Genomic DNA, 11,705 nt, shown 5'->3' on the forward strand with positions numbered 1-11,705 from the left:
GAACAAAAGAGAGGTACCCTCTCTCTCTCTCCCCCCTCTTTCTCTCTCCCTCTCTCGTGAAGATAGAAGGGGACACACCTCCTCTGCGCCAAACGGAGGATGCTATTCTCCCGCGCCTTGATAGAAATATATGTTTGGTTCAAGTGCTGAATGATATGAGGCTGCAAGCTAGATGTGGATGGGCTGCATGTATGACAGTCTGTCATTTTAGATGAAGAGACAAATTGTAATCTCTGCAATGTGCTATTAGTGTGGGACGAGTAGCTCATAATTACCAGCAAGTTTTTGCTGGATACTACCTCTGAATTCTGCACACTATACGCAGGAATAAGAGGGCAGCATGTCATGTGTATGTGTATGCAAAAAAATGTCAAGTTTCTTCCCCGCTTTCCTCTTAACATATCACATTGTGACAGAGTTTTCAGCATTTGAAAGGGTTCATGGAGATATGTCATATAATGTCTGACGGAAATAACTTCAGAATGGACAAACAATCCCTTTCATGAAAACTGCTATTCAGACTTTGTAACAATGTCTTTCTCATAAGACAAATAGAATTGCTATCATTTCCGTTGACAGCGTACAACAAACAGACCAACAGTTTATGCATACTGAGTGACAAAGCCATCTATTTTCTTTCCGGAAAAACAGGCAATACACACTCTGGCAATTGAACCACAAATGAGGAGTGAAAAATTCAAACTTCCTCTCCCATCCGCCATCATTTATACAAGACATAGAAATATTTGATTGCTCTTGCATATCTCCTCACGCTTAAGGAGACAGCCAACCAATACACAGCCCACGTAAACAAAGTCTGGGACTCTGTATGAGCCTATCATTTAAGAATCCAAGCGAATCAAGTTTGCAAACAATCAGGAGGTAGAAGAAAAGAAACTCAGTGAGAGCTTCTTCTTCCAGTGCTTTGAAGGTGTAAACAGAGACCCTTATTTAAGGTAAGATGTGGCTGTGCATCCTTGATACACCTCTGCACTGAAACAAGGCAAGAGTCCTTGATTTTTTTTTCGCAACAATAGGGAACAGCTCTTGAGGAAGACACATTCATATTCATGAGTTCAGGATCTATAGTGGTAAATTATGAGCATGCAGCTCCAACATTCTTCATGAGAGGTGGAACGTTTTCGCAAAACAATTTTAATAACAAAATCATTCAGACTATTCATGTGAGTTACTAGAAAGAATATATATATTTTATTGTACCTTTCTAGAGTGTACACTTTAGACAAGGTGGAATTTAGTATAATTAAATTGGATTAAATGTAGTGCCCTTATAGAAAGATGTTGAATAGAGAAATGTGAATACCAAGAAAGATTATATATATATATATATAAAAAAAAAAAATATATATATATATATAAGGCACATAAGGTCAGGCTTCGAGTTGAATGGTAAACAACTTGGCATTTTATCATCATGGAGGGAAGGACTTTCATTTGTAGCAGTTACATTCACTTAATTCAAAGGTGGACCACATAGTATGCTTATTACAGCTGAGAATTTAATTAATGTGCTGCATTCACCATTCTTCAAGTGACATCCAAAATCATGCATCAGACAGAAGCAGTGTCTGACATTATATTAAATTTGAACATTTACACCTTACAAACAGAGAGCACTCAAAGACACGAGCTGATAGGAAGATATGATAATGTTTTGAAATCGTTGCTACCAAATTAACCTGATTCTAATAGGATTCAAGGTAGATAACATGGAAAATTAGTGTTTTCTTTTTAAGGCAATATACAAAATGGAAGCGCTACAAATTGATTTCTATATCCTCCCCAGATGCCCTCCTCTCCCCCAGCCACACATTTTCATAATTTGAGATGAGGCGATATGGCATTAATATTCCCTATCTTATCTTGTCACATCCTGAAATTGTTGGAGAGGATATGATTAGCTGAACAATAGCATGAGAAATGCACTTTATGAAGGCTATCCAGGTTTTTATGACAAAGAGAGTGGAGAGGTGTAGAGTGGGCCAGGAAGCCGACGCGGTGGCAGTCAAATGCCCTCGTTTCTGGATCTTGATTTGTCACAGCAGGCATTCAGAAGAGCCCAGGGCCTGACGATACATGCATGCCCACCGGTGTTGGCCATTCACACACGATTAGCATTTTATTATTGTTTATAGGCCATTTAGGAAGCAGGAAGACAGGCCCGAGCCAATGGTGCAAGGAGGGCTCCAAAGCACAGTGTTTTGGACTGGTTAAATGCACCATTAAGCCTTTTAAAATGAGCTCCACCCGTCAGAGACTAAAAACAAACGTGGCTTTCTGGCTATCAATGGGCACCACTTAGAGGAAACAATGCCCTGTTGAGGCCCACCAGTTTCCTCATCAATGAACATCAAAGATGAATGAGCCCTGGCTGACAGCTTTGTTTTGACTCTGATACCCACAAAGCCCTGCTCAATATCATCCTGGTCCTGCTCCTCTGGGCTGCCCTAACAGGTGCGACCCCTCTTCTCAATGCACCGTTTGACAAGACCACGGATGGGCAGGGGTGGCGGGGGGCTTTGGTCCACATCCGCCTTAATCCATCCTACTATAAAAACACTTTGAAAAACAAACGTTTGTTTGGCCAAAGTCAAAGCCCTGGAGCCTGGGGCTCATCCGTCTGTCTGCCCAGGCTTTCTCCCCTTTATTCCTGCCTGCTTTTTTGTCAGAGCTTCAACCCTTCCCCGCTCATTTGGACAGGACATTAAACAAGACCCGAGAGGATCTGATTCCCAGCCATTTCCCACAAGAGGAATACATACAGTTACAACAGCCAATTGTTTGGATTATGATAACAGCGCCTGAAGAAGAAAAAAGAATGGGAAAGGGCGGTGGGGGGTGGAGAAAAGTCAGAAATCTCACAGAGCAAAACATTCTGTAAAAAAAACAACCACCAGCATCAAAAGACGCAGACCGTGGATCAAACCTGATTATCATTCAAGTTACTCTTTAGATGGGGAGCAATTTAAGCCGGTTAATTTCTGAGCTCCCCTTTTTCTGCAGCGAGAACTGCTCGTTTTTCTGCCAGTGATAGGCTCCCACTACTTCATGGGGAGATTAGAGCTCCTCCACTCAGGGATATAGAAAGGCCTTCAGCCTGGCAGAGAGAGAGAGAGAGAGGGGGACAGCAAATGTTGAGCATTTTAATCTAGAGTCACAAAGATAAGATGCAATGGCAGATCAATATGTGCTCTATGGTGGCAGCTCCCTGAGAACTTGTCTCTCTGACTGTGTAGTGAGAAGCCTTTTACCCTGTGCGTCCCATGGCTTCATTTCTCCACAGACCAGCTATCTGTAGTGACTGTCTTTCTGTGACATCTCACACCGGGGCATGTTTAAATCCAGACACCACGCAAAACAGACAGTGAATATCTAAATAGGATCGCCTGTGAAATTTGCCATGATAAATCTCTCCAGGAATCAGCCAGTTTGAATATTCGATATCGCATCTGTCCTTGGCTACCTCAGGTGGCGCAGCAGGTATGATAAGGGATATTCAGAGGAGTGATTAGATAAAAGAAAGCTAAATTCTTTTTTTGATTGTGGGAGATGCATAGCAATGGTATTTGCACTCTGCCATGTCTGCGTGACTGAAGTAAAGTGTATAGGAAGCATTCAGGTTGTCATTTTTACTTAATTTGCTCTCCTTTGCATCAGTGCGGCATTCCATCATTCCAGCATCATCAGATGCTCTGTCGGTGTTGAGGTTCCATAAAAAAAAAGATAAAAACGGAAATTCTTCTGTGCTTTTGAGAATCTCTGCACTGAAAAGTGAGACACCTTGAACTCCTTTAATTTTCAGCCAGATAAGCTGCTCCCACCACATGTTTTAAGTAGACACAAAACTCTCATTCGCACGCGCTCACACAGACATCGTTAGCACACACAAGTGGGTTTCGACTTCTCTCTTTCATGTCGGTTTCCAGCAGCCCCATCCTTCCGTGTTTACCCCCGTCCTTCACATTTCAGCATCCTGCCTCCGATGATGCTTTTGACATGAATGTGTCCCAAACAGAAACAGATCATTAAAGGGAAAAAATGCAAGGTATTGTCATGTTTGTTTGTTTTCATCCTGGGCAGCAGTTCAGATACAGCAAAGGCTCGGAGCCAAACTCTCTGACAATTCACAGCAAAACACAGCAGGGAAAAAAAGCAAAGTGCTGAACCAAATCTGCATTTGTGAGCACAATACATGTACTGTAAAAGACAACTGCAGTGCTTTGGGTAAAGGGTGTATGCGGCAAGTTGTTTGTGTGTGCGTTCAGTCACAGACGCACGCGCATGTGTGAGTGTTTGTATGCCTGTGTGTTGTGTGACAGCAGACCTCGCTGAGGAGGACTAGCAATCACTCCATTCAGCATCTGCTGCCACACAGCTCATATTGTCATTCCCCAGTTTAAAGGAACCTTGAGCGGCTTCAAAGATCTTTTCAAAGCCTTAATCCTAATAGGTCGCGGTTTGTTCTGTCACATCAAAAGGGGGAGAGAGGAGGTAGGGGGAATAATGCATCGGGGCTGGCAGAGATTCTTAAGGGCGGAAGATTGGCAGAGGATTTGCAGTGCGGGGAGGACTGAAATCTGAAATATCGGACACAGAATGCCTGCTGTAATAGATATGAAATAGGTCTTCTCAAAAGCATGAAAGGCTGACATTTCCAGAAAGTTTGTCATGAGAAGGCCCTTTTATTCCCCCTCGTCTATCTGCGTTTGTACTGCCACCTTGTCCATAGTCGAAATTCGCAAGTGTCACTCTAACAGGTTATAGAATAAGATTGGACGTTTTTAGATTTTTTTTTTTTTTACCCGCCTCTTCCCTTTTTTATTGAATGTTTAGAATTTCCAGTGAGAGACCAATTGAGTTCTGCCTTCTGCATGGCACTCAACTTAAAATTCTATATTCAGCACTTCCTGACCCTGCTACAGCCAACTGAATGAAATCTCAGCCATAGACCCCGTCTTATACAGTGTGTGTGTGTATTATTACAGTGGTGTGGTGTGGTATATATTCTATCATAAATGGCTATATATCTAGTATCTATCTATATTATATATATACATATATAATTATATATACATATAAATTACAAATATAATGGGTACTTGTGAGATGAGTAAGCTTACTTGATAAACATATATTGCCCTCAGTGTGAAATGGACGATAATGTTTAAATCAAGTCTGCCAAAGCATATAGTGGGTGTGAGACATGCTAGACCATAAGTGTCACTTGTGTGTTTACCCCTCACCTCTCTGACACTTTATCAGCTCTGAAGGTGTCTTTCATGCATTTTCACCTGATCGACTCAGCAGACAAAGAGATCCGGCCCGTGTTTCAACAGTGCACAAGTGTCCAGCTAATTAGGTGCTCATGGGAAACCGAGCATTGATTTTCTGTCAGTGTGTCTGCCCCCCCAAAAGAAACTGGGCTGTTTGTCTTTTTCTAATGATGCACCGTGTGCCATTGATAACAGCGATAAAACAGGCCAGAGGTGTAGCATTAGCAAACCTGGACACACTATACCCGTGGGAACCCATATATAATGTCGCTGTTTAATTGTATGGGTTTTTAGGAAATAGGTAGGCAGAGACTAGTGGGAAGTAAACAAAGTTTGTCTGGGATGGAAATGGACTGAGTTGTCTGCAAAAACATACCTTTTCAGCTCTGTAAAGGCGTGAAATCCCTCTTGTGCTTGTTATTTCACACTCCTGTGGCTCCAACTTGGGCCAGCGGTGGCACGGTAAACAAACAAACACATGTGATTTCACGCAAACCACACACACACACAGTGAACTAAAGAGAGGGGATTTTGGCAGAGAAGTTACTAATGACCTCACATTTTCAGGATCCTCATTCACACAGAATTTCCTACAATCACACTGAACAATTTTTTTTTTGCAAATTATTCCAATACAGTAGGCTACATCTCCAGCATAAATGGAGGCGTAATATATTTTTCTGGAATTATGAAATAACCAAGCATTTCATCTATCCTCCATACATACATCTCCCTGAGGGGGGAAACATGGCTTTTCTGAGCACACAGAGAACTGTTATGTATAAATAATGGTTTCAGTATCACGCTGGACAGTGTGCCAGCCACCTGCTGATCCAACCACACACAGGTAGAGCCAGCCCGGGTGACACAGGGCTGTAGACATGGGCATTCAATCTGCCAGCAAACTAATCAGTGAAAGGGATGAACTCCAAGCTTATCAGAGGGGGTCATGGATGTAGGTGGAGGAGGCTGGGATGTTTTGCACAGCCACAGCAGGGTGACACCGGGCCCTAGAATGGGAAAATTCACAAATCTCAATGTAGGAGGTTGGAAGAGCACAACCCTCAAGGAGGTGAAGGAAGCTTTGCTGCCTTCCACCCACACATTACCTGAACAAGTCAGAGTCTGATGCTAACACCTTCAGCTTAACTATGATATCATGAATGCCTGGTTCACTTGCCTTGCAATGGATATCTGGCACCCACGGTATTATTGGTAATGGGCATTTGTGGGTCTAAATAGCATAACAAAGAGTGGTATATACCAGTTAAATGTTAGAGTTTGATAAATAAAATCTCACCAGAATAGTTAAGAGATGGCTTTCACGTACTACAGGAGCACGCTTAAGTGTTGCATTGTCTCTCAAGCACTACCCTGTTAAAAACAACAATTAATTTCACTAGATAAATGTGTGTCTTTGAAATGCAAGGCCCCAGATTGAACAGTGTGTCTTTAAATTCCAGAATGTTCTTTTGCCTCCGCACAGTGATGTCGCTGACTGGATGCATTATTTCAGCTCCTTAACTGATCACCGCTGGAAACCATTCTGTATCAGCATTTAAAGGTACAAGACTGTAATTCAGGAGGTAATTTCACATCTTAACAGAATCCAATTAAAAGCATGGACATTTCAATTAAACGTCCCCTGGCTTGTCGCTATGGTGTCACACCACAAGTGAAATTGGAATCAGATTACGGTGAGAACCTGAAGAAGTATTTTTTCAGCGCAATAAGGATCACTCATTTTAGATAGAGACCCCTGTCATGCATACTGTAGAAAAAAAATAGCCTTTCTTTGCCAACATTAGTCATTTAATTCTCCTTCCTTATTAATTTCACAGCAGATTACCTGAGAAGATACAAAATGCTGTCAGCAAAGAGTTTTAATTAAGTATGGGGTATGTTGCTACGAGTACCTTATGTGAAACTGCTGCCTTATAATGCTCTTGTTTTAATTACTTCAGAGTGCCCCCTCATTAACCTCTATGGAGATGTGCTCCAAACTACAGTGTGCATTACAAACACTAGAATCAGAAATTGCTTATATCCATATACAGAGCTTCATGTTTGTAGTGTTTGAAAATGAAGACGTGAAGAACTCCACACAGTTTCCTAATTCTGTAACATACAGCATTTTAAATTAAAAGAAATGGGCTATGCAGTTATAATTATTGTGTTTTGAACTTGTCAATTGTGAGATAACCTTGGTGGCTAAGGGCACCATGACGACCCCTGGTGGGAGCTGCAATCTCAAATTACTGGCTCATGTTTGTGCCTTATTTGTAGAACTTGCTGTTACTAAATGGTATCAAGGTTTCCCATAGTCTACTTATATAATATAATATAAAATATGTTAATTCATGAAATTTATTTAATAACATTTTATTAATAGATTTTTTAATAATTATTCTTCACAAATCCATACATAATAATAATAATAAAAGAAAGTCCATATTTTTCGTATTGGACACTATATACGTCTAGGGCCTGGTTGAGTCAAACCGGATTGGTTTTGTTCCATCATTTCATTTCTCCGTAGCTCATCTATGTCAAGCAGCTGTGGGTGGTCCCACAGCCAGAGTATCAGTGGCCCCGTGGACATTTCCCCTTTTGATCCTTTTCATCCTGAAGTTTCTGAATGGTCCAATATAGATTTCAAAAAATGCTCCGAAAGTGGGCTCCTATTCACAATATGCGGATGGATAACTGTGCCACTGTCCACCCCAACACCTTAATGTGGTTTAACAGGATACATTAGCTTTTAATGGCACTTAATTGTACAAAAAGGAAATCCATAACCACATAAGGAGAAAAGTCAAGTATTTCCAAGCTCTTTATAAGAACAATTTAGAGCAGACAAGTGCTTTTCAAACCTTGGATTGGAATGAGTCCGACAGGCTGGCCATGAGAAGGTGGGTCTTCATTTGTGAGGCTACAGTGCCACCATTTGGTCATGATGAGGTTTTCCTTTCTCTGCCAGGCCCTGGGAATTGGCAATTCTAGGCCTGTATGACAAAGAATAAATTATGATGGTTTATACTCTGGAAATCCCATTTTGAAATAAATGATCTCATTCAAAAATAATGTCACAGTTGGCACCGTAATTGTCTAATTCGGCACTGAACTATCTTTGAGAAAGCAGTGTGGAGCTCTACAGCAGACTATAAAGTTGAATTGTCTTAGCCTACGGTATATCATTTCAGGAATGAGCTGGAACTGGAAATACTTCCAGGTGCAGGATTAGAGATGGAAGAAAACATCCAGTCCCATTGTTATTGTTGATAGATTATCGTAGGTCCATGCCATCTTAGATAATGAGCAATAACCTGCACTTCAAGAACAGGGGAGGTTTGCCAAGAAGGAATGGTGATTACAATCAATTAAGACTGATGACAAAGCACCAACAATAACCCTCTGTGTGTGTGTGTGTGTGAGCGCTTGTGTTTTATTCACGCATCCTTCCAAACTACCCTGTTTTGTGTAATCAACATCTGTTGTGACAGGCAACCTCCTCCTTTCTCAGAATGGCCCACTTCAGATAATGAGTGTCATACCAAACTGCAGGGCAAAGGCTGATTTTACTCCTCTTTTTACTCCTCCTCTATGGTCTCCGCTCTCGCCACCCTCTGTTCCTTCTCTTATCATTCAAGACATCCATTGTGGAGAACCTTGAAAAAGAGAGACAGACACTCTTGTCACAACATTGTCAGTACTCAGTTTGTGGGGGTGGTAGATGAAATAAAATACAGGCTTGCTTTCTTTATTGGGAGTATAGGATCCTTCACAGACGACTCCTAAACACTGACATTCTCGTGAATGTCTTTATTTTGGTTTCAGAATTGAGTTACTTAAACAGAACCTTTGTGAGACTTTGGTTGATTTCTCTCCATATTGTCATATGAAAAAATTCTCTTTTTTCAGTGATACCCTAATGCTTGTGCATGCTATGCATAGAGAATATGTACGTTTTATTCATGAAAATAAATCCAATGATGACACCCAATGACATGTGTAGCTTTTATTAGTATGCTCAGATCATCAATGATTTAGGCGCCATCTCCTGGTTGAGTTGATTATCCCAGAACCTCACGGTGAGTCTCACTAGCAGCTTTTGTGACTAAAATAAATAGAAAACATATCTATTATTTTATATTTTATATTTATCTCATATTATTAAGTCTAATACAACACAAACATAATTTGATATGTAATAGGAGGTGCAGTGGCACAGTTATAAATATATGTCTTTATATTAGTATACTTTATCTACTACTAAGTCTGAAAAGATTTCTTAGTCACAAACTTGAAATCCATTTTGACTCTACAGTCTAAGCTCTGCCTTCAACGAGATGTGTCTAAAATGTGCAAATAAAATAATTTTCCCAGCTTAGCCTCAAAATTAATTGCCTCCAAAATAAGACAGATAGGTTCAGACAAGCGAAAGTGTGAGATTGCACGAAGTGTCAGTTTATTGGGGTTGATTAACGGACGCATCCAATTTCTTCAAACTTAAGATTCATCTCAGAACGTAAACACTTTTTTTTTTCATTTCCAAGATGGAATTTGCTGTCTGCACGACCATGTAGAACAAATTATTTTGAAAATCCATTAAAGTCATGAACACACTGAACTATGTTCAATTTAGCATGACCCTACGTTTACTTTAACTGCAGGAGGGCTCTTCTATTTAAAGATTACCTTGTATTCTTATATTCATTCATCAAAACCTCCACTTTATAGTGTCAAGTGGCAGCGGCTTGACTGAGCAGTGAAGCTGTTATATCTTTTTACTCTTTGTAAGTGTCAGCATAGCAGGGTGTGAATATCAAAAATACAAGTCTCTTTTATCTGAATGTTTGGTTCTCTGGTTCATTCATAACTTTACTGCAACAATTAGTTAATTTAGCTCTAAGAATGTAGTAAGGAGACATGCAGTATTTTTTATTCAGGCTTTGATTATCACCAGGGTTCTGAGCTGCAGTAATAGTAAGATATAATGAAAGCATTGGCACTGGTGCACATTTAAACAGCATGAGAAACAATATGAACAAAGTGATCATTTTATAGTGCAGCATGTTGTTTCAGTTAGAACACTGTTTCTACATTAATAGACTCTTTCTTACAGCAGACAAATTTAATCTATTTAGTCTTCAGATGTCCCCGTAAGCCATGTCAGTGAGCCAACATGCATCATAACAGAGCCTGAAACACTTGATTGAATAACTGAATTGAATTAACTGTCTAATATGTTTAATTTGACAAAAAAAGTAAAAGTGCACACATTTAATTTTATTTGTTTAATAATTGTTTGATTAAAATCTTATGACAAAGCACCCACATTTTATTTGTCATAATAACAATGTATTAATGACAAACAAACACTGAAACCACTACAGTGTGGTTATCCATTTTTTTTCAATGTCAGACATACGTGCCAAATGCATCCATTGTTGAAGTGTGTTAAAACATGCAATATAATTTGATTAATGGATTCTACAGCATATCAGTACTCAAAATAGAGTTTTGGGTCACTGTATAATTTGCTAAAACTGGATGTGAGTAGCTTTGTGTTTTCCTTTTCTTGGAGAAGATGAAAAAGTCTAGAAAAAATAGTGAATTGACAAAAAATAAGTGGTTTGATAAACTACTTTGACAACGAATTAATAATTTAAGTCATTTTTAAGCAAAATGCCAAAAATATCCCTTGTACCAGCTCCTCAGATGTGACTATATACTTGTTTTATATGATATTTAATGAAAGATGTGGGAGTTTTTGACTCAAGAAAATAAAATGCAGATTAATCAATAATAAAAACAATCTTTAGTTGCCCCAGAGTTAGCCCAAACATACAAACCATCTAATCTCAAACATGAAGGTTATTTCCATTTCTATAGAGTCACCTTTACAAGTCTCTTTATCTTTATTTCCATGTATTTATATACTGTTGTTAGTGTTGTTGATGGGACGCATCCCCATCTCCTTTAAGTGTAGTGTTCAAACACCAGAGGGCGCCTGGGAGCTGTTACAACAACCAGACCCCCAACCTCCTTTCATCAAACCACAATTATATGAAAGAAAGCGATATCGATCCCTGTTTTAAGCTGAGGATGGGTGCCAGTCTTCAACCCAAAGTTTACTGCAGGACAGTGCACTCAAGCTTGTCTTTGTCATCTTTTTAAAAGATTACAGGGACTTGAACGAGACGAAAACCCTCTCTGCACAATGCAATAGCCTAAACTACCTTAAACTGTGAAATGTAAAGGTCAAACAACTCATTAAATGCACGAAAAACAAACACTGGCAAGTGCAAGGTAAAACGGTTATAAACAAGGAGGCGTATTCACATAACGTAACCACTCCTCTCTGTCAGGCTGCGCTTCCGTGTTTACACACCCACAAAAAAAAAAAAA

This window comes from Morone saxatilis, unplaced genomic scaffold (assembly GCF_004916995.1).
Source record: "Morone saxatilis isolate NCDOM2014 unplaced genomic scaffold, NCSU_SB_2.0 Contig3, whole genome shotgun sequence".
NCBI lineage: Eukaryota > Metazoa > Chordata > Actinopteri > Moronidae > Morone > Morone saxatilis.